This window comes from Piliocolobus tephrosceles, chromosome 2 (assembly GCF_002776525.5).
Source record: "Piliocolobus tephrosceles isolate RC106 chromosome 2, ASM277652v3, whole genome shotgun sequence".
Classification (NCBI taxonomy): Eukaryota; Metazoa; Chordata; class Mammalia; order Primates; family Cercopithecidae; genus Piliocolobus; species Piliocolobus tephrosceles.
This window is the reverse complement of record NC_045435.1, coordinates 40,816,104-40,828,157: the sequence shown is the minus strand read 5'-3', so window position 1 is coordinate 40,828,157 and position 12,054 is coordinate 40,816,104. Positions and strand designations below refer to the sequence as shown.

Here is a 12,054-nt window from a genome sequence, read left to right as displayed (position 1 = left end):
AATACTAAGTGACTAAACTGACGAACTCTGGTCACAATGCTGGTTCAAGGGAGGAACTGCTGGGGCTCTTGGTATATACCATGCTGCCTGCCTCAGGACACTTTGGAGATTTCACAGTAGGGAAAACATTTTAGCCAACTAGCCATTCTGGAAAGCTACCTCTTCTTGAGAAGATGGTCACTTTCCCCACATCTTTTGTATTGCCGCTAATCATGCAAGTGCAGATTGTACAGCCTGGCATTCTTTAACAAAAGCACAGACTTTGGAGACAGGCTGAGGCCATCTGTTTTGTTTAATGTGATTGTATGTTAATTACACAATAACTGAAGCTCCACTATAATATGGGGATAAATAATATCTAGTGTAAAGTGTTATCACAAAGATTAAATGAAATCATATATGTCAAGAGCTTAGCACAATGCCCGGCAAATAACAGGTACTCAATACCTATTTAAATAAAGATGATCTCATTTTAATAATCTTCCTTCAGCTAAGCAGCCTGTTATTAAAGTGGCTTATCTTTAATAGTTTATTTGGCAAAATTCTTCTTTCCTTCATCATGAAGCCAGAAAACGCACATGCCTTACAAAATAGCCCAACTGGGGCCTTTGTATTTCTTTCCCTGTATGTATGCATATCTTTGTGAACATGCATGGTTTCTGTGTGCTCTTCCTCTATAGAGGAATCCATGTAAACCCTTTGGAAGAAAGACATTTATCTCCCTCTTTGCGTTCCCCTTTGCAAATCAAGTGCCCGCTTATACCACCCAGGTTTTGCACAAAGTAGGCTGCAGAAAACCCCTGTGATGCCAAATTCTGGGCTGAGTGCCCCAACTCTGGCCACTGCAAGCCTTCTGCTAGTCTCAAAAGACCACTTACATCTCTGCTTAGCCTGTCTTTAAATCAGTGGTTCTCAACGCCTGACCTGGGCAGCCTTAAAAACACAAGAGGCTAATGCCTGGGCCTCATGCCTAGAGAGTCTGTTTAATTGGTGTGAAGTGGGGCCTGGGCATTGGGATTTTTTTAACTCTCTAAAGTGAATCAACATGCAGCCTTGTTTGATGAACCTGATGAAAGTCCCCCTGTATCGCAGTGAACTGATCTTGGTAAACCAACTTCCTGCCCCGGAGGCTTTTCTGGGGAGGGGTGGGGGAGTGGATGCGAACATCTGGTAGAACCTACTGCATTTCCCACACCTAAAAGAATCCTCTGTGTGAAAATGTTTCGAGGCATGGCATGGGGAAGTATGTACAGGGTTGTTCCACTCAATTAAATCAACCACGAGCAGCACTGCATCACCTGTAGGGGGCGCTAAAGAGGCCAAACATTTCTCTCCCTGGTTTGGGGAGAATGGCATCCCAGTCAGTCATTTGACAAAGAAAAGAAGGCTAGGAATATTTTCTAAATGTTAACAGTGGTTATCGCAGGGTGGTAGGTTTAAGGGTGCTTTCTCCTCATTCAAAAAATATTAACTGAATTCTACTCTAAGATCTGTGTGCAGTTTTGTGGATAAAGAAATACTAAGACATAGGCTCTACCTTGGGATTTATAAAGTATCTTAATTTGGGGTGATTATTGCTTCCTTTCTTTTCTTATGTTGGCTTCCGAAATATTCTGTGTCAGCATGTTTCACTTTCTTTATTTTATTTTACTTTATTTTATTTATTTTTTTGAGATGGAGTTTCACTCTTGTTGCCCAGGCTGGAGTGCAATGGTGCGATCTCGACTCACTGCAACTTCTGCCTCCTGGGTGCAAGTGATTCTCCTGCCTCAGTCTCCTGAGTAGCTGGGATTACAGGCATGCACCACCATGCCTGGCTAATTCTGTATTTTTAGTAGAGACGGGGTTTCGCCACGTTGGTCAGGCTGGTCTCGAACTCCTGACCTCAGGTGATCTGCCTGCCTCGGCCTCCCACAGTGCTGAGATTACAGGCATGAGCCACCGTGCCCGGCTTCACTTTCTTAAGAATTATTTTTGAAGGGAAAAAATACGGCACAGTCAGACCTATTAGTCTGTAAGCTCTTTAAAGACAGGAACCATTTGTCATTCACCTTTGTACCTCAAGGCCCTAGCAGGGTCTGTCACATAATGGGTATTTAATAAATGCTGGTGAATACATATTTGATCTTTGACTTCATTTCAGACCTTCCAAGAACTTAGGACTGGTTCATAAATAGAATCTCAGAATAGGACCAAGAGGACCAATGTTATTAGTCATATACCCAAAATACTTAGTTCTGGGCATATGACTAATAATACTTGACTACAGCCTGTTGGCAAACACAGATGGATGCAAACTTTTTAGAAAATGATTTAAAAATAACATAATCCATAGCTTCTGAGAGAGGACGTTCTTAGTTCCATGCTGTGCAGAAGAGTGTAAGCTTGGGGAGCAGACAGAGCATGTAGTATCCAGACTCAAGGCCAGACACTCTCTCTTGCCTTGGACAACATTCTTAAGCAACTCCTGTCTCAGTTTTAGCTATACATTGGGGATAAAAATGCCCACCTGGAAGGGTTGTTTGATGTAAGGACTCAATTTATTTGATGAAGAGGTACTGAGTTGACCCTTGGTGAGGTGGTAGTGACCGGGCAGGGAGTAAGGCCGGCATGCTGTCTACCCTCAGTGGGCCAAGAGTCTAGTGGGAAAGATGGAATTCAACAACATCTGCATTTGATGCAGTGTCTGACAGATGTTAATGACCAGCTTTCAACAAACATGGAACGTTACACTGTCCCCCATGCTGCTTGCCCCCACTCCATCAGAAGGACTCTAGGGTGGAAATAATTTGATAATACTGCTAACTTTGTTCAGTGGCCTGTGTTTCCCATCATGATGGGAATCCACAAGGAAGCAGGGCATGGAGTCCATGCCAGGGGGTCTCACAGAGAAGAAAGCTGACAAAATGGAAGAGACAAGTAGCAGGCTTATATGCTATACAATTTTAAGTAGGGTTTCATAAACCTACGGTGTGGTACTTATAAAACCTACACTTTTATAAGAAAACGCCCCAAAGTGCTGCTTAAAGAACTTCTTGCCTTATTCTTTTTCATCACAGAACCCTAACTGTGCTAGGTATATTACTAAACAGACACACTGTTTACAAAAGCACATATTGTTCGGGCGCAGTGGCTCACACCTGTAATCCTAGCACTTTGGGAGGCTGAGGTGGATGGATCACTTGAGGTCAAGAGTTCAAGACCAGCCTGATCAACATGGCGAAACCCCGTTTTGACTAAAAATACAAAAATTAGCCAGGCGTGGTGGCAGGTGTCTGTAATCCCAGCTACTAGGGAGACTGAGGCACAAGAATCGCTTGAACCTGGAAGGCACAGGTTGCAGTGAGCCAAGATCATGCCACTGCACTCCAGCCTGGGTGACAGAGTGAGACCCTCTCTCAAAATAAAATAAAATACAATGCAAATCTTGGCCAGGTGCAGTGGCTGATCCCTGTAATCCCAGAACTTTGAGAGGTCAAGGTGGGAGGATTGCTTGAGACCAGGAATTCGAGACCAGCCTGAGCAACATGGTGTCACTACAAACATTTTTTAAAAATTAGCTGGGCATAGTCCTAGCTACTTCAGAGACTGAGGTGGGATGATCACTTGAAACCAGGAGGTCGAGGCTGCAGTGAGCCATGATCGCACCACTGCACTCCAGTCTGGGCGACAGAGGGAGACCCTGTCCCCCCTCGCCCAAAAAAAATCCTTTTTTGAGACAGCATCTCGCTCTGTCACCCAGCCTGTACTGCAGTGGCATGATCTCAGCTCACTGCAACCTCCGCCTCCTGGGTTCAAGTCATTCTCATGCCTCAGACTCCTGAGTAGTTGGGATTATAGGTACATGCCACCATACCTGGCCAATTTTTTGTATTTTTAGTAGAGACAGGGTTTCACCATGTTGGCCAGGCTGGTCTCAAACTCCTGACCTCAAGTGATCCACCTGCCTTGGCTTCCCAAAGTGCTGGGATTACTGATGTGAGCCACCATGTTCAAACAAAAGCAAATATTCCTAATTTGAGGGTAGTCCTTAGCAGAGACATTGGAGAGAAAGATTGCCAGTAAGTCTTTTTACAGGTTGTCCATCTGGAAGGGACTCATGAAAGTCTTTGGTCTTCATTCTTCTGCCTTTTGGCTGGCCCAGGTGAGGAAAGCCCACCTTGACAAAAGGTGTGGCTGATAATGGTAATAGCATCACTGATTTGGGTAGCATTATGTGGTTCCCATAAGCTACTCACAAACTCCTTCATGTGCTCCCCCAAAACCCTGGAGGAAGTGCAGAGCAAATGTTATTTATCACCATTTCCTAAGTGAGATAGGGAAGTGAAGTGTTAAGATCACAGTGACAGAGAACTGGCTCTGAGAGCTCTTGAATTTTATTCCAGTGCTCATTCCATCATAGCATTCAGCAAAGTGGGAGGCTTTTGGGAAAAGCATTGTGAAACTTTGTCATTGACATCAAAGGCCTACCTGCTTGTCTTTGCTCTCCACCTCTCTCTCTCCTGTCTCTACTCAGTCCTCTACTTTAAAATCCTCCAGCAAGGACCAAGAGCCTGGGCAAGATCCACACTAATGTTTTGTTTCTTACTTTGACTCTGGCCACGGAAGATTCCTCCCTCATTTTTTCTCTTTCTACTTTGAAGCAAATCAGAGTACGAACTGGAGGAGGACACCCTTCTCACACAGTAGACTAATTACCGATGTATTGGTCTATGGCTCCTGTGCACTGCAGGGCCCATGAGGACAAGGACTATATTGTTTTATTTATTATGACGTTTTATTTATATTCTTAAATTTTTTATTTTCTCTTTTGTTGAATTCTAATGGGTCATATTGTTCTGCTATTATTGCCTCCACGCTTAGCATGATACCTGGCACATACGTGCTCTGTTGATATTTGTCAAATGAATGAAAAGTTAAAGTGGTAGGATCCTAATTTTGGGGAGGAGAACTGAGAAAATGTCCTGCCATGAACTTGCTTGGGAACCTAATGAGTCAGTCAATGTCGGAGATGTAGCCAATAGTGATCTTCCTCCTCTGCACTCTTCTAGGGGCTGGTACCTCTGCGTCTCTGACCACGAGCTGCCATGTACCATAATGTCTTACTGAACTGTATTTGCCCTACCAGACTTGTGAAGCTCTTGAAAGTAGTAACACTTTCCCAGCTTTTATGCACCACCAATCATAATTTTTTCTTGCTGTGAGTCTTGCACGTAGCAGAAAAATTAATATTTGTTGAACGAAATTAACTGAGGTCACTCAATTGGTAGACTAGAAATTAGGCTTCCTGACCACCTTGTCTAGTGGTCATTGCTGGTGTGTGTAGGATCCTGAGGGCTTTATAATAAGCTGCACATTTTTTTTGAAATATAATGTTTTCCTTCCTTAGAAACAAGTTGGAGTCAATGTAAAGTGATAGATGGGAAGGAGGAGAGAGTTGGAATCCAAAATAGTGGTTGTGGGCTGGGTATGGTTGCTCACACCTGTAATCCCAGCACTTTGGGAGGCTGAGGCAGGAGGATCACTTGAGCTTAGTTCAAGGCCAGCCTGGGCAACATAGTGAGACCTCATCTTTACTAAAAAATAAAAAATGAATGAGCTAGGTGTGGTGGTGCACAGCTCCTCAGGAAGCTGAAGTGGGAGGATTGCCTGAGCCCAGGAAGTTGAGGCTGCAGCAAGCCAGGAAAGCGCCACTGTACTCGGCAACGGAGTGAGACCCTGCCTCAAAAAAATTAAAAAAAAAAAAAGAAAACATTGATGAAATAGTGGTCGTGGAGGAAAGATGACATTGTTCACATAAAATGCACATGTTCTCTCTCTGTGAGACGGCACAAGAAAATGCTGGGCCAAGCCAGGAGGACAGGGCTGGTGTAGACACCTCAGGAAAGAACTATAGGTTCCTAAAGCTGGTTTTATTTGACCAGCAGAGGGCGGCAGGTGGCAGCGCTTCCTCCCAGGCGAGAACAAGAACTACCACAATGTGATCCATCAGCAACTTAGTTTCCTTCTGGAGAGAAATCCAATAATTTTATTGTTTTTTCTTCAAAATGGCAGGGCAGTGAGGTAAGAGGAAAGAGTTACAGGTAATATCAACCAGCATTGAGTACCCTAAGCTGAGCTTTGAGGAAATCTTGCATCTATTTTCCTTGTCAGCCAATGTCTGACTGACTCAGACTTAAGAGTGAGGGCGAAATTCTGTCTAGAAAATTTGTTAACCGACTCCAGAAGAAAAAGACCTCCATCCCCATTTTTTCCAAATTCCTCATCACAGTCACAAAACATAGCTCAGAACTACGTATTGAGAACACTGAAGGAATAAAAACGGTCAAATAGACATAAACCAAATGCCCTAAACCCAACTGACAGCTGTCCAGAATATATTCCTATATTGTTTCCTTTTTCTATTCCTTTTACACTTGTTTCATGTGAACCTGTATTCAGAGTAGGCAGGAAAGGAATTTTAGATGATGAGATCTGGCAATAAAATAAAGATATAAGAAAAACAATTTAAAGAATTTAGGTACAATATTATGGTTTGAAGGTTTAACCCTTTGTGTTTTCAATCTGGCCAAACTGGACTTGAATTTCTTTTTTTTTTTGGACTCGAATTTCTAAATTTTTAGAAAACATTCCTACCTCTGCTTATTATGTATTTATTTATTTATTTAGTTTTGAAAGGGTCTCACGCTGTTGCTCATGCTGCAGTGCAGTGGCATGATTACCATTCACTGCAGTTGCAAATTCCTAGGCTCAAGTGATCCTCCTGCCTCAGACTCCCCAAGGAGCTGGGACTACAGGTGCACACAGCCACATCTAACTAATTTTTTCTATTCTTTGTAGAGATGGGGTCTCACCATGTTGCCCAGCTGGTCTTGCACTCTGGACCTCAAGCAATCCTCCCACCTGTGGCCTCCCAATGTGCTGGGATTACAGGTGTGAGCCACCACACACAGCCTCCTCTGCTCTTTTCTAAATAAGCATAAGACAAGCTGTAATTTTAAAAAAATGTAAATGCAACATAATCTCAAACAGCGATAGACTTGTCTCTTTCAACTCGTTCCTTACTCAAGTATTTTCATTATCATTCAGTGCTAAGTGTTTTTCTTCAACTATGATTTTTTCTTTTACCCAGTTGTAATGAGTATGTTTTTACATTTCCAAACACGTGAGATTTTTAAGAATGTCCTTTTGTTGCTGATTTCTAACTTAATTGCATTGTGCCTGGAGAACTTGGTCTGTATGATATTGATTCCTTGGTTTTTGCTGAGGTTTGCTTTATAAGTAGCACACATGATCAATTTTTGTAAAATAGTTCCATATGTTTTTCCAAAACAATGTATAATCATTAATTTTGGGGTACAGGTCTCGATATGTGTCCATGTGTCAAGTATATTGATTTATGAGTATTTCTAGTCCAAATATCTCCCCTTTACTCCTCAATATTTTGGTTAGAGAACATTTATTGTGCCCTCAAAAATAAAAAGGATGAAAATATGGCTTTTAATAGAATAATGAAAGCATCTATCACCCATCTCACAGGATAGTTGGTTGCAAAGGACCAAAATGGGGGTGCATTGCTGTGTATACACTGGTCTCCAGGTGCTCTTGGCAGCCAGTTAGGAAGGGACTGGAGGTCGGGGGCCAAGGAGGATGCAGCGGTGGAGTTACAGCTTCTTCTGTATAAATCACATTTCCAACCTACAGCCATGACCTTGACTTTGGACAAGGTCTTTATGTATGAGTGTTTTGGAGTCTTCTCCCTTAATGATTTGGCCCCGATTATGCCCCAATCCCCTAAACTTCTCAGAGTCTTTGGAGCTATGCAACAGATTAACATTTGTTCTGAGGACCCAGTGCCATGGCTCATGCCTATAATCCCAGCACTTTGGGAGGCTGAGGCAGGAGGATCACTGGAGGCCAGGAGTTCGAGACCAGCCTGGACAACATAGGGAGAACCCACCTCTAAAAAAAATTTAAAAATTAGCTGGCCATGGTGGCGCATGCCTGTAGTCCCAGGTACTCAGGAGGCTGCAGGTGGGAGGGTCACTTGAGGCTGCAGTGAGCCGAGATCATGCCACTGCACTCCAGCCCGGGTGACAGAGCAAGACCCTGTCTTGAAAAAAAAAAAATCCCACCAGCGTTTGCATAGGTGCTGGTTACCTTCCCAAAGCACAGGATGAATCATATGGACTACTTAAAACCTACTACTGTTCCTTGCAGTCCATGGATCAAGTCCTGGCTTCCTAGCAGGTCCTTCTACGCCTTTGCTATCTGTCTAGTCTCAACCTGTCTGCCAGGCTTTATTTCCTACAGCTCTTCCTACATAACTAACCCCAGGTACCAAGACCATATACCCGCTCAGCATGTGCTAGGCACTCCCCACCTCAGGGCTTTTGTTCATGCTCTCTCCTCACCCTCTGCCTTCTCTAAGACTGCCCACATCCTATTAGTTCATCCAGCCCACACACTGCCACCCAGTGAATCAATGACCACACTCATAGGCTCCCTGGGAGACAGGCTACCTAAGAATACACAGCCTTGGGAAAGTCACTTAACCTCACCGTGCTCGTTTTCTCATCTATAAAGTGGGAATAACGCAAATAGTACCTATGTGATGATGTTGTCGGGAGCTCAACACAGAGCCAGTTACACAGGAAAGTCTGCTAAGTAGTAGCTACTATTATTGTGAGCCCAGTGCCTGAGTGGGTGCATAAATATCCACAGAATGAATAAATGGCTCCAGGCAGGATTAATCAGTCCCTCACCATGACTGTTAGAGCAGGTTTTAAAGTTTGCTATGTAATATGGGCATTTAATTATACCTGCCTCCTTATTATGCTTCTTAAGCATGGGAATCAATCTTACATTGTTCTTTAGCCCTCCATAATAATCATTGCAATGCCTTGTGTTAATCAAATTGTGTGAAATTGAACTGACTAGGAACTCACAATGAGTGAACTTTGACAGCATGGGGGTGGGTTTGGGGGGTGATGGTCTTTGCTTCTTCAATAGCAGGCTCTTAGAGGAACTTCTGGGTCAACGGTACCTTGTAATCTCATTAGTGTACAACATAAATGAAACGGGCTGGGCCTCCAGTCTAGGGTGAGGGTGCCATGGAACATGCATGACAGGGCATGCTGAGTGACTGTGTTGGTCTGAGAAACCAGTTCAGACATTTCCAACTCATGCAATTGAACTTCCTTTCTTGGTTGCTCTGGCTGGGCTCTTGAGTCATTGAGAAAGGGCATGGGCAAGGCCAAGTAATTATCCCAATACTCAAGAGATTGAAAAGTTGTTGAAGAAATTCTCTTCCTAAAACCAGATGTGCAACAAAAGAGGGCCTGAGCCTGACCCTTGTTAAGAAAGTACTTAAGCCATAGATAGTAGATGTCCTCTATAGCACATGCTAAGTTTGGTCTCTCAAAGCACTACCATCAAGACCTGCTCTTTTTATTAGCTGCATGACCTTGACCTCCCTGAACCGGTTTCCCCCAGGAGGGTGAGAAACTCCACCCTACTTACTTCACAGGGCAGTTGCAAGGAACAAAAAGCATAATAGATGTGAATCTGCTGTGGACGATCTTCTCATAATTCTTCCAGGAGAGGGAAGCAGCCACTAAGCTCAGCTCCCTTCTCTTGGTGGCGGAATATAAATCGGTCTGCATGGAGAGTCAGAACAAAGCCAGGCGGGAAGTCTTCAAGCCACACCCTTCAGATATATTACAAAGAAAATATTTTGTAAAAATAAAACGACAGGAATGCAATGCTTCACTTTCTTTTCATCCAAAGGATTCTTTTCATGAAAAAATTCTTTTTATAAAATGCAGAAGCAGGCGTCAGTGGACACACACTGGGGATGCCAGGAGGTCGGTCACCTGGCTGGGGGTGTGAAAGTTTCCTTCAGTCTGTCTGGCTGGGTTATTCTGAAGCTCTAGGATAAGGAGGCCAGAGTAGCTGATGTGGTAGTTGAGGGGAAGGAGGTGTGGGGAGCAGGCTGGCTCTTCAGATCTGAGGACATGAAAGGTGGGCCAGGGAACTGTGGGTTCAGGGGAGGAAAAAAGGGCCAGCTCTGGCCGCTCAAACTTCCCAGAGCCAGGAGTGGACACTCCAGTTGAGTCTCAGGAGGAAATCTGCCCAGGCCATTCGGCACACCCCCTGAAAAGTGAATTTCTGGCCAAGGCACAGAATCTTCCACGTCCTCTTCTGCCGGGATCTCAATGTTTTCAAAGTCGGAAGTGCTGGAGAGCAAAGTCCTTTGTTAGCACACCTTAGATTTCCATGGTGCTCAAAGGGTTACACATCACTGTATAAACACCTGTACACTTGGAGCTGTGCAACTTTCCAGAGGAACGTGGGGCTCAGAAAGGCTAACTGGCCCGCAGTCACATAGCTGGCGGTATCCAAACTAGAATCCAGGTTTTTGACTCCTGTTCCAGTTTTCCATGTGATACTGCCTTTGTGGTTTTTGTTTAAATTACACTTCAGCCTTGGAAAATCAAGATGGGCAGAAATGATATTCCTTTTTATTGAGCTGGAAAATGGAATAACACACTTATACACAAAAATTGGCACTAGGAGTTAGGTCTTCTCATCTGCCAGGATCTGTGTTTTAGATTAAAACCAACCTGAAGATGGGACACCAAGTTGCCGCAGGATGGTGTAGGTGGGGGAATAGCAACCAGAAAAACCAGAAGCTGCCTCAGAAACTACAGCACCTTCCAGTTTTCAAACAGAAAAGGACAAGTTCCTGTGGCTCTGTTAAAGGTGAAGGGTCTGCAGGGATGGAGAGGAATAGGGAGTTTAGTGAGTCCTCTAAAGAATTTCTGTTGGCGATGATGAAAACATTCTGGAAATGGATAGTGGTGATGGTGGTACAACATTGTGAAGGGACTTAATGCCATTGAATCGCACACTCAAAAATGGTTAAAATGGTAAATTTTTATGTATATTTTACTACAAAAAATAAAAATAAATAAACGAAGAGGTTAACTAAATGTTTCCAAGGTTCTGCTGCTTCTGAAAGTATGATTCTTACTCCAATGGGAAATTTCCTCCAAAATCAGCTTCACCTTCCCAAGTGCTTTCTCTCTCTCATCTTTCAGAGCCCTCTCTCAGAAGATCCCAACACTGTTTTTAACCCCTAAGCTAAATATCTGGTGGCTGGTATATGACTGAGGATAACGTTTGCACTTAGTCTGTGTTGTGGATGAGGTCAGTGGCGCGTTGAATGGCTGGGGCAGAGGCAGAGTCTTTTTGGAATGATGACAACCTCTTACTCTGATGAACTGACTTTCTCTGCTACAAGAGGTATTGGGTTTTGTTTTGTTTTAGTTAAAACGCATGTAATTACTCGAGCTTGGTGTAAAACCTGGGCTGAGAATCCTTATCCTTGAAGGCCCTAGTCAGGGAGGCTAGTTCAGGACTTTCAACCCCATCCTGTGATGTAGGCAGGTGGCAATGCTGGGGCTAGGGGTCAGGTGCAAAAACACAAGCGAGCATTGACACAGTTCTCAGACAACTTTTCAGAGGTGGCAACCTGCCTCGCCTGGGTCCTAAGAAAAATCTAGTATAGGCCAGACGCTGACCCTGAACATGTGAGCCTGGCTCCAGCCTGGGGTGTCAGTGCAGACACCAGGGTAGAGACAGGACTGAAAAAGGTGATGGTTGGGCATGTGGTTCTCAGCCCTGCAAAAGGCACTTGGCAGTCTAACCTTACTGGAAAAAAATGAATTACTATTAACCTGTTTCTAAGGTATCCTTGTGCTTGGTTTTCAGCTTGGTTTGACTCTTCTTCCATGTAGAAACATCTCTTTCATGTATGATGCTCCCCTTTCACCCCCACCCCAAAGTTTAATCAGTGCAAGGTAAATAAGTAAGCTGATGGTCACAGATCAGCAGGAGACTTGGCTGCAGGAGACTTGGCCACAAGGGGATGGCACAGACCTACAGCCAATCTTGCAGTGGCGCTGTGTGGTGTGTACTGCTGGGAGTGGGGGTTGTACTGGAAAACATTCACAAGCAGGGGAAGGAAAAGGATGTAAACATTAGAGCAGA

At 44.0% G+C, this 12,054-nt stretch overlaps 1 protein-coding gene across 5 annotated transcripts in view; it reads right to left on the bottom strand.

Annotated features, from left to right (window-relative positions):
- KALRN (kalirin RhoGEF kinase) overlaps nt 1-12,054 on the bottom strand; it is a 645,945-nt gene that overhangs the window by 28,105 nt on the left and 605,786 nt on the right. The gene's annotated exons all lie outside the window — the stretch shown is intronic.